This window comes from Somniosus microcephalus, chromosome 11, assembly GCF_052327205.1.
Source record: "Somniosus microcephalus isolate GS21.2 chromosome 11, FLI_Smic_1.0, whole genome shotgun sequence".
Classification (NCBI taxonomy): domain Eukaryota; kingdom Metazoa; phylum Chordata; class Chondrichthyes; order Squaliformes; family Somniosidae; genus Somniosus; species Somniosus microcephalus.
In genome coordinates, this window is record NC_140997.1 from 218,034,795 (window position 1) to 218,046,228 (window position 11,434).

The 11,434-nt window shown below is 47.7% G+C and overlaps 1 long non-coding RNA gene across 1 annotated transcript; it reads right to left on the reverse strand.

Annotated features, from left to right (window-relative positions):
* Positions 1-451: 451 nt before the first annotated feature.
* On the reverse strand, positions 452-10,214 carry LOC147111250 (uncharacterized). Its single transcript, XR_015080073.1, has 2 exons — positions 9,394-10,214; positions 452-4,117 (listed from the first exon to the last, which is right to left on the reverse strand). It is a non-coding gene; the product is annotated as an uncharacterized LOC147111250 (long non-coding RNA).
* Positions 10,215-11,434: the final 1,220 nt, after the last annotated feature.

Here is an 11,434-nt window from a genome sequence, read left to right on the forward strand (position 1 = left end):
TCTCTACAGTGGGACAGAAACCCACAACCTTCTGATTCAGAAGGCAAGAGTGCTACCCACTGAGCCACGGCTGAATACATTGCGAGATTAGAGCCAGACTAACACAATGAACAAGAGGAGAAGGCAACATGCTTAAGGATCACGACTAACCAAAACGCTGAACAGTAGACATGGAGGGATACACTGATAGATTGGAGACTGACTGATTGAACAGGAGGAGGGATAGAGGGACTGGCACACTGAAGCAAAGTAGACAAGTGCCCCAACACATTGCAGGATTGAAGAGGGCGGGCTTGACACACTGGCAGAACAGAAACAGAGGGCCGAAGGGATATTTACAACCAACGAGTTGGATCTTGTGTGCCTTGCCGAAGCTTAACGAGGTTCAGTCCCTGGTGAGGTGGGTAAGTGGAACATGCCAATTTTGACCCTATTACGTATCTTAGTCCCCCCCCCCCCCCCCCCCCAAACACACCAGTGTGACACACATCTCATGTGAATTACTGTACATTCAAGAAGATTTAGCATTACAGTTTACAGTGTAATGCACAAGATTAATACAAGACACAAGCAGCTTGTGTAATTTAACAAACAGTCAACTACAAAAACAGAGGTTTTTTCACACACCCAGGTACAGCTCTATAAGGCTTTTCCACTGCTATGCAGAACATAAAATATTAAAAATCTTTAATCCTTTTTATTTTCTATTAAATTAAAATTTAATTACACACTTAATAAAATATAAATATTGTGTAAAGGAATCTGACAGGAGCTTCATTGCTAAACATGACTAGCGCAATCTAACAAAAATAAATCCTTGATGCTTCGGAGCAAAGGTTACTGGATATTTCCACCAACACTATTAATATTGCATAAGACAACATGGGTCAAAAATATAATCCAAATTTTATTTAAACAAAGCCGTCGACATTGTTGTCACAAAATAAAACAATTTTTATTCTTTGTCCCCAGAATTATTATTTTAGAAAAGTGCTGGGATATTTCCAAACCAGCACACAAGATCTGCACTGATCGATCAGCCATTTCACCGCGACGGTATACCCACTGTGTGTTAAAAGTTCACGGTTAAGTTCCCTGAAGAATGAGTCATTTTATTTAAATATTAAAACACAGGCATTGGACGGAATCATTAAATGTATTAGAAGATGACCATCTTCCCCCCCTCTCCGTGCTTTCATTAAAGTTTTTAGTTTAAATAAAATCTTCATTTGTAAAAATGTGTTTTTTTGTTACAGTAATTGTTTAATCCACCCTCTCCCATCTGTATATCCTGCAAACACTCCACCACTGGGAAGGCATGATGGACTGGTCCACCTCCACGATGGACTGGTCCACCTCCACGATGGACTGGTCCACCTTCCTGATGGACTGGCCCACCATTGAGTGCCATCAGGGCTACACGGGAGAAAGAACATATTTGCTCTGCTCACTGCTTCTACCAGGCCACTGCCTTCACAGTGGCGGTATCACATAGTGACCAATGTTCCCTTTACGCTGTGCGGCCACACAGCGCTCGAAGTCCTGCGCAGCCGGCATTTAAATGGAAAAACCACGCATGCATGGAATTTTGAATGGGCCACGCGACCCCAAAAAAAGAGGGGGAACATTGATAGTGACCGCAGGAAATCAGCCTCGCCCTTCCCTCTCCATCCGGTTTGCCAACTAGATGGTTCTAAATAGGCCTGATCTTTCTTTCCTATCCCAGTGTCCGTTCTCTGCTGGGCACTGCACCTGATGGACAGCAGTACAGGAAACTTTTTTTTAATCCGGCACCGACGGGACCGACGTGGTGCCGGTTCATCAAAGATTCCGATAACCGAAAGCTATAGTAAAAGATACGTTGCTGAGAGCTCCGTATAAAGCAACAAACCCTGTTGCTTAGCAACAGGTTCAGAACAATGGCCACAAGTTCCAAGCATCTCTGTAGCTTAGTAACAGCTGCAGCCACACCCTTGCACAGCAACAGATCAAGGAAGGCAAGTAATAAAACTTACCTGAACCTACTCCTGAATTTTGCCAGTTAACCGAGATTTCCGGTTATTTAGGTGCTGGTAAATCGAAAGTTTCCTGTAATTCACTCTTTAGGAGATGTGTTGGAGTAGGGCTGGCGGCGGGAAAGACATGGGTGAAACTATTTGCATTCGATCCTGAGTCTCTCAGCTGGAGACAGGATGCAATCAATTCAGTGTATGTCGCTCAACTGGCTCACCTTGCAGGAGTAGTCTTCAGGATTCCAACCCTGGTTTCCCAATCCAGAGCACACACTGCAGCATCAAGCTTCACAGGACTAGGTTACAGGCAAGTTTTACAAATTGCATAAAGCAGCCACTCAGACCCAGGAGCCGTGTGTCTGCTGGTGAGGAAATGTCTCCCACTGTCAGAACACCCCGCGGGAAAATAACCATTTATTTTACAACTTTTACCATGAACTCATTGTTTTGTGTAACGTTGTCACGACGGAACATTCGGTTCAGCAAGTGTTCCACAAGCACTGCTGAGCTCGGCAGGTCTGCGAGATAAAGGCCAAAGGATAGGTCTGGGGTTTCAATCGGGACCATTTTCATATCAAAGAATAGTCTGCGCACTACCTTGCATTCAGCAAACAGGTTCGAAGTGGCTCCATTGATCTGCTTAACGTCTATCTCTGAATCATTAAAAAAATATATATACATTGCTTAACATGTGACATGTTAGGGTACAATTTGATAAGGTGATGTCCCCTCTCTCATACCTCACCCAAGTGGCCATTCTTCATATGCGAGTGGCCAGTGAGTCAGCAGGCTATCGAACCCATGGAGGCATAACAGTTGAGCTTGGGGCCTGACTTGATCCAGCATCCACAACATTCACTCTTCTTCGGGATAGTGGAACCCTGGCTGATTTTGTTCCTCTGCCACCATCTGGCTGAGACGAGCTCACTCGGCACAGACAGAGGTTTGCACCGGGGAACTGCCCGGCATGTTTGGCTCACGATTATACATAAGAAATAGGAGCAGGAATAGGCCACTTGGCCCCTCGAGCCTGCTTTGCCATTCATTAAGATCATAGCTGATCTTGGGCTCAAAGCCACTTCCCTGCCCGCTCCCCATAACCCTTCACTCTCTTATCTTGCAAAAATCTGTCCATCTCCACCTTAAATGTATTTAATGACCCAGCCTCCACAGCTCTCTGGGGCAGAGAATTCCACAGATTTATGACCCTCAGAGAAGAAATTCCGCCTCATCTCAGTTCTAAAAGGGCGACCCTTTATTCTGAAACTATGCCCCCGCATTCTAGATTTCCCCACGGAGGGGAAACATCCTCTCTGCATCTACCTTGTCGAGCCAACCTACTGCATTTACCTACTGAGACATTAAAGGTTTTTTTTTAAATTAAGTAATCAGGCATGGAAACTGCTGTATAATACTGCTATCTACAGCGAAAAGTGCACACAGCATTTAGTGGGGCGTTTGGAAGTGGGAACAGTGAATGGCAGTTTAATTTTGTTTTGTAATGCTCCTAACCATCTTTAAAAATGCTGCTGTATAGTGTTCAATTGTGTCAAAGGAGCAAAATATAAAATATATTATAAAAATAAGACACCCCCCCCGACCCAGTTTACCCAAGGTTCTAAATTCAGACCCCGGTCTACCGTCCGTGTGCCCCTGCTATGCTAGGCCAGTTATTTTGCAGACTATAACACTGAGAATGCCACCTCTGTCCTAGCTCTATACAAAATAACTTAGAAATTTTGCAGTTTTATAAAATCTCATGCAAAGTGCTTGCATCAATTCATTACTATACAGTTACATGGTATAAAAATTGCTGGTGTGCAAAACTACATATATGTACAGTACTAGTCGTGTGTTTGTAATGTGTGTCTCATTACAGAGGGTTCAGGGCGGGCATTGGGTTTGTTGGCAGTTTTCTGCAGTGATGATCTTGCTCCTTGAGGGTTGGGGGTGGGGCAGAGGGGGCACTTGGCTCTCAGTGGATGAGGCCCACCCGTTGTTTAGTGGCCTCCGTTTACGTTGCCGCCTCCTGTGGACCTGTCGATGATGATGAAGCTCAGGCTCATGGTCATGAAGAGACACCCCAGGCCCGCAAAACAAACAGCCTGGCGAACAGGAGAAAGAAATGATTAACATTGGAAAAAAAGGGTTGAGCGCCCTAACTAGTGTGAGGCCGGCAGGAAACGGCCGGGTGTAAAGGGTGGGGGAGTCATCAGTTGGGAAAAGAACTTGGAATATACCAGTGCACCGACTCTAATCAAACCCTACCAGTACAGACTAGTTGGGCCAAATGGCCTGTTTCTGTGCTGCATATTCTATGTAATATTCTACGTAATCATACAGCACAGAAGGAGGCCATTTGGCCCATCGAGCCTGTACCGGCTCTCTGAAAGAGCTACCAATTAGTCCCACTCCACTGCTCTTTCCCTATAGCTTTATACATTTTTCCTTTTTAAGTAGAGATCCAATTCCCTTTTGAAAGCTCCGATTCAATCTGCTTCCACCACCCTTTCAGGCAGTGAACTCCAGATCATAACTCGCTGCGCGAAAAAAGTTCTCCTCATCACCCCCCCCCCCCCCCCCATTTGTGCCACTTATTTTAAATCTGTGTCCTCTGGTTACCAACCCTCCTGTCAATGGACACAGGTTCTCCCTATCTACTCTTTCAAAACCCCTCCTCATTTTCAACGCCTTTAATATGGGGCTGCCCTTCAGCTAAGGATTATCTTTGAAGCAGCACCTTCGGATTTAACACATCATTTTGCCCGAAGTATATCAGCCAAGCTTCGCCGATATGGTTAGACATTTGAAGGAGGACTTTCCTCCTCAGTCACACTGGCTCTTCGGTGTAACTTGGGTGGATGGAGGCAGAAAATTGGCCATGGCGCTGTTCTGCTGGATTCCAACCGATTTACCATCAGTTCCAGGGTTATCCCACTGGAAATGATGTTGAACACTGAATTAAGAACAACGTCCCCACCCCCTCCCAAATATGGGCAGGCTTATTCAAGATGGGCAGTAATGGCAGGATGGCGTCATAGATCATAGTCCTTCCACTGCTGTCATCGCAATGCTGAATGGAAGAAACAGTGACGTGCCACTGGTATCTCCAGCCCTTTAACCCCCTACACTCCCCCCGACCCCCCTCCTGAGGTAGGTCTTCCTGCACAGCTAGAACACTCGCTGGGAGCACACCAAATGTAATTAAAATAGGATGGCCCCAGGAAATTCACTGGAGTGGACAGAGGTCCTGACGCCCAGCATCAAATAGGGCTGCCAAAGAGGAAAATCTCACCCTACACATCTTAACAATCGCACTGCCACCCAAAGACTGACGGACTGACAGTCCATGTCCGTGAGATGTTATAGCTGTTACCAGTCACATGTGCACCCAGTAACACTGACAGTCCAAGTAGGTGAGGCACTTGGGCACTTTTATATTTCAGTCCTCTGCTGAACACAGGAGAAGCAAACAGACATTACATGGCAAAAAAAACCCTTAAAACTGTAAAATAAACATGAGCAGAATGACACAATGGGTTCATTATCAGGACCTCCCTAGTAACCAAACTCCAGCCACATCTGCCTTGCAACAATCTCTTTGTGTCAATCCCAGCAGGTAATATTGTTTAAATGTACATTTTAAAATCACAAAATAAAGATAAAACAGGCAATATTTTGTTTGCAGCCCTTCAAACAGCCATATTCTGGATCAGCACAATCTGTGCTTACATTTCCATTCCGTTCTTCAGTCACAGCCAGTGAGATGAAGGAGAGCAGAGCCAAAAAGACTGGCTCCTCGTTTGAGGACACGTGTCTGTGCTGGATTTGCACAGTTGCTCCAATAAATAAGCTGCGTTCTGTTCATACTGGCTCTCTCTCCCTGCCTTGAACAGTGTACAGAAAACAACAAACATTTACTCTGTCCTAAGGGTGGCGCCTGAGCGTCGCCCAATCATTCCAGCAGGTGTGGCACTGTCACTGCACCTTGGCTTGGAGTCCATTGGTAAACATGTTTCCCCTCTAAGTGTCTCTGACCAAAATCCAACAAATTTGTCCTTAAACTGGCTCTATCATGCCGAGTTGAGTACGAGCCTATCTGGTGTAGTTTCTACAACAAGAACAACAACTTGTATTTATATAGCGCCTTTGAAGTAGTAAGACGTCCCAAGGCGCTTCACAGGCGTATTATAAGAGAAAAATTTGACACCGAACCACATAAGAAATTAGGACAGATGACCAAAAGCTTGGTCAAAGAGGTAGGTTTTAAGGAGCGTCTTAAAGGAGGAAAGAGAGGTAGAGAGGCGGAGAGGTTTAGGGAGGGAATTCCAGAGCTTCAGGCTGAGGCAGCTGAAGGCACGGCCACCAATGGTTGAGCGATTATAATCAGGGATGCTCATGAGGGCAGAATTTGAGGAGTGCAGATATCTCGGGGGGTTGTGGGGCTGAAGGAGATTACAGAGATAGGGAGGGGCGAGGCCATGGAGGGATTTGAAAACAAGGATGAAAATTTCAAAATTGAGGTGTTGCTTAACCGGGAACCAATGTAGGTCAGCGAGCACAGGGGCGATGGGTGAACGGGACTTGGTGCGAGTTAGGACACCAGCAGCCGAGTTTTGGATTACCTCAAGTTGATGTAGTGTAGAATGTGGGAGGCCAGCCAGGAGTGCGTTAGAATAGTCAAGTCTAGAGGTAACAAAGGCATGGATGAAGGTTTCAGCAGCAGGTGAGCTGAGGCAGAGGCAGAGTCGAGTGATATTAGAGATGGAAGTAGGAGGTCTTGGTTATGGCGCAGATTCCAGTTAAAAGTGGAGAGATCACTCCCTTTCTGGTACTGAACAACTTGGGGGAACTTTTCGGGGGGTCAGTGGGCGCCTCCGGTGGCGGGTCGGGTGGGAAATTCTTTTTTTGACAGCAGCTTGGGACTCCGCTGTCAACCCGCCGCCATGTGACTTTCCCAGATGTCGGGTCTGTCAGGGCTGAACAGACCCGACATGCAGCGACGGGGGAGGCAATTCAGGTCATTATGACCTTGTTAACAGCCCATTAAAAAGTATTTTGAGCTCACCTTACCATTTTACGAGGTCGCCCATGGGGTCCACACTGCTCGGGGATCACGACAGGTAAGGAGGTCGGGAGTTGTATGACCATGGAATCATCTCATTACTTGACAGCTGCAAATGTGCTATAAAAGCTCCCATCTCAGAGCTGTTCACTTTCCAAGGTCAGAAGCTGTTGCTTACTGCATTTGGAAGACAGATTGAGCTTTATGCAGCTTGCAAGTGTTTGGAGCAAACTCTCTATCCAGTGTCTCCTCATTGGAACAACCTCTCTCACCACTGACAGATTGTTTCTGTCATCTCAATCTCAACCTCACCTGCCATCTATTCCATCAGCATCGGTACCCTTGAAACTATCTCACCTTGGTCCTCAGAATCACACCACGATCAGCCCCAACACCAGCAGCACCAAAAACAACACCAACCTTCTCCGCAATCAACTGATGCTGCACAGGACAGAGGGCATCAGCACCCAACCACATTGCTGCCCGGGAGGCCAGGGATGGTCTCACCATGGCCAGATTTACTTCACTTGATGCTGTACACCCTGGCTGCCACATGATGCACCAGGTTGGCACCACCCCACAACAACACCATAAAGCATCCCTACAATGCCCAAGCCATTCATTTTACACTCATCACCATTGCGGGGGGTACCATTATGTCTCACCATTCACTGCAACTCACTAAGCCACTTCCAAAGGTGCACACAGATCTGTCCAAGAACACAAAGTCTTGAAAAAAAGGTTTCAATGTTTGACACCACATTAACAGAAACTTTACATGAACATTGGCTAAAACACCCAAGTGCCTACCCTTGTGTGTTATTAGTTGGTATGATTGGACTAGGATGAGGGCGAGTGTGAGGGGTGGCTGGTGAGATGGGGAAGCGATAACGTAGATAGACAGGGATGGGTGGAGGTGCAAGGTAAGTTGGTGTGAGTAAGGATGTGCAGGATTGGGTAGGGAAGGCAGAGTGATAGGGATGTGATGAGTGGAACAGCAGGATGAGGTTGAGTGTGGCTTTGCAGTAATGTTTCGTGATCTACTGAGATTATTGAAAGGTTTGCGCCACTGCAGCCTGATCCTCCTGACAACATCCCTGCTTGTGTCCTTCTGTGCAATGTGCAACAAGGCTGTGTTGGTCTCCTGGAGCGGTCTCTTCCACCCATTGGAAGGGAAGAGAACCTCCCTGCGTGCTGCGACTCCCTCCATAAACATATGGAGGGAGTGATGGGAGAGCCTGAGCCTTTGTGCAATGCTCCTCAGTGTTTGCAGCACTTCAATGCTGTAGAGCACTGACAGCACAACTGTCAAAATCAATTTGCGCATGGTCCCTTTAAGGAAACTGACTGATGACGTGTCATCAAATGACGTCACCAGACCCACTTCCTTCAATTGGCCGGCAAACGCGCTGGGCGGGCTTAACCAGCCCAATCAATGTAAAATAATTTTACACAGCGGGCTGGAGCCAGCAGTGGGGTCAGGACCTGCCACCGATGTCGCCTGCCACGGACCCGCCAAGGTAGGGAAAATCGCGGCCCTTATCTGTGTCTCAGTGTTTGATCCTGTATATGTGCAGTACCAAGCATGTCTGATACTATAAAGCTGGCCAATTCCTGTGCATGCGTAGTACATATGTTGTTTGCCTACTTAACAGAGACTGCAGTTCAATATTATTCTTGGTTGTGAAGCGCTGTAGGTCATCCTGAAGACATCCTAAGCCACTATCTAAATGCAAGTTTGTTCTTGCTTAGCAACCAGACAAAGGGCACAATCCACTTCAATCTGGTAGTGTGTGTTTTTTTTTATATCTCATGCCAACGTGCGTGGAGCCTATTGATTAAAAATTTCAAAGCACCGACAAGCTGCATCTGCCCCCTTTAACAACAGCTGCTCCTTCTTTTGGCGTTTGCAGCGGGCGTCCTATTGCAGTGCCACCGGTTTTGCGTCCCCGGCAGTGACGGGCTCCCTTTGCTTGCTGGCGATACCGCCGAGAGCCCACGCTTCGCTGTCAATAAGCCCTAACCCAGGAAAATGGGCCTGGGGTCACGACAGCGGGTACAAGTCCTGCCCCAACTGACCTCCAGCAGTGAAAACCACCCTGGAGGAAAATTCAGCCCTAAGTGCACAATATTAACCGCGCGTCGCGGGCCTGCCACATCAATAATGTCTTTGAGAGAAAACCCCAGAAGATCAGTTTAACCTGAATCTATGGCGAGTCTTGTTTAACAAGTAATGCCGTGAAACCGATTATTCCATATAGAATAGCTTCTGCATATCCAGGCTTCGCTCACTGGGTGGACATTAAGGAGACGTACCAGGATTTTTGGACTCGACCTCATGGGCTCTTCTTCCTTTGGCATTATCCGTATGTAGAACACAGCTGGGAAGATGAAAATTAAACAGGGGGCAGAGGTAGCACCTGAAGAAAGAAAAGAGAAACCAACGGCCGTTAACATCCAGACTGGCCTTTTGACACACAAGCATTTTAGAATTTATACACATTCTACTTTTTCCTCAGGCACTTTTACAAAATTTTTTATTTTTTGGTGATTTTTTTTAAATTTTTTACAGGCGTTCCACAAAAAAAGTGTCAACTCTGGGGAATGAGACGCTTGTCCACGTCCTGCCCTTTTGTGTTAGCAGTGAGTCCTCCCAGGTCAGGCGCAGCTTAAATTCCAGTGCTGAGTAAATCTCTCCCTCCTTCAGCCAAATTGCCAATCTCCATGCTGAGCTATTCTAAAGGGGGGTGAGGCAACACAGTTCAGCCCAATCCTGTTCTTGCCTTACTTTCACACACATGAACTTTCTAGCTTGGCTCACTGGATAGCAGTCAGAAAATGAAATCCTGGTTAATTTCTCCCTCCCCTGCATGGCGATTAGTTGTTATGTCCTTACTGCCTCCCTAGCTGAGCGCAGCATAGACCACAATCTCCTATCATTTTGCTTATGGGTATGGGACCTAGGCCTAGAAATTCAGTTAGGGGCGCCCAGCTCGCCTGAATTACCGCTGCGCGCGGAGCCACTTGCGCCAGCGGGAAATTCACTTTCAGCGCCCCAAGTGGAAGCCGGCCGCTAAACAAGGGTTTCGGCGCCTCGCTTGGGGCGCTGAAACTGAATATCGGCGTGCAAAGTGCCGCAGCGCCACCCGCTGCGGCACGGCAGCCTGCGGTACTGCAGGCCTTCCTCTCAGTCTTAAGGGGGAGGTGCCTGCAACAGCGCGTTCCCCGCTCGCGAGTGCCGGCAAATGAGCCCGGCACCAAGGAGAAGTGCCGGGCTCTCTGGAAACAGCCGGCAATGCCGCGGGGGGGTGGTGAAGGAGGCCGGGGACAGAGGTGCGGGCAGGCGGCCGCCAAAAAAGCGGCCGGCCGCACCTCCACCTTAACTCGCCCCACTACCGGCACAGGTAGGCCCCGTGTACCAGTCGCTGTTTGCGGCCGGCGCGGGGGAGGCGGCAGCAACCAAATATGGCCAGCGGGGCGATAGCGGGGTGCTGCGCACACCGATGACGTCATCGGTGGCGGCGCAGCGCTACTGGCTAACGCCGCCATTAGCGCCCCGCTAAATATCGCGGTAGGTTTGCACAGTGGTGCAAAGGCCCTCTTTGGGCGCAAACTGGTGGCGCAGGCCACTGAATTTCTAGGCCCTAGAGTGCTGCTTCTGATATTTACCATAGTCCCTGTGGTAGTGCCTGAACCAGACAGTAATCCGCCCATCACTGTAAAGTGGCAAATTTACCGAGCGTCAGCCGTGGCTCAGTGGGTAGCACCCTTGCCTGTGAGTCAGAAGGTTGTGAGTTCATAGTCACACTCCAGAGACTGGAGTGCAAACATCTAGGCTGACACAGCAGTGGAGTGCTGCACTGTCGGAGGTGCCGTCTTTCGGATGAGGCGTTAAATTGAGGCCCCGTCTGCTCACTCAGGTGGACGTAAAAGATACCCATGGCACTATTTTGAAGAAGAGCAGGGGAGTTCTCCCCGGTGTCCTAGCCGATATTTATCCCTCAACCAACATCACCAAAACAGCTCATCTGGTCATGAACACATTGCTATTTGTGGGAGCTTGCTGTGCGCAATTTGGCTGCCGCGTTTCCTACATTATAACAGTGACTACACTTCAAAAGTACTTCATTGGCTGTAAAGCGCTTTGGGACGTCCTGAGGTTGTGAAAGTCTTTTTTTTTTCTTTCTAGATGATTGACTCAAGATTAAATTATTACATATCTTATCGATGCTGAAAGATACAAGCCTCACAGAAATAATATTTGCAATGCTGATTACCTGCCACGTTATAACATTTGCTTAAGATGCATATAACTTTCCCCAGCCCCAAAACCTTTGTCCCAGCTATTTACATCATC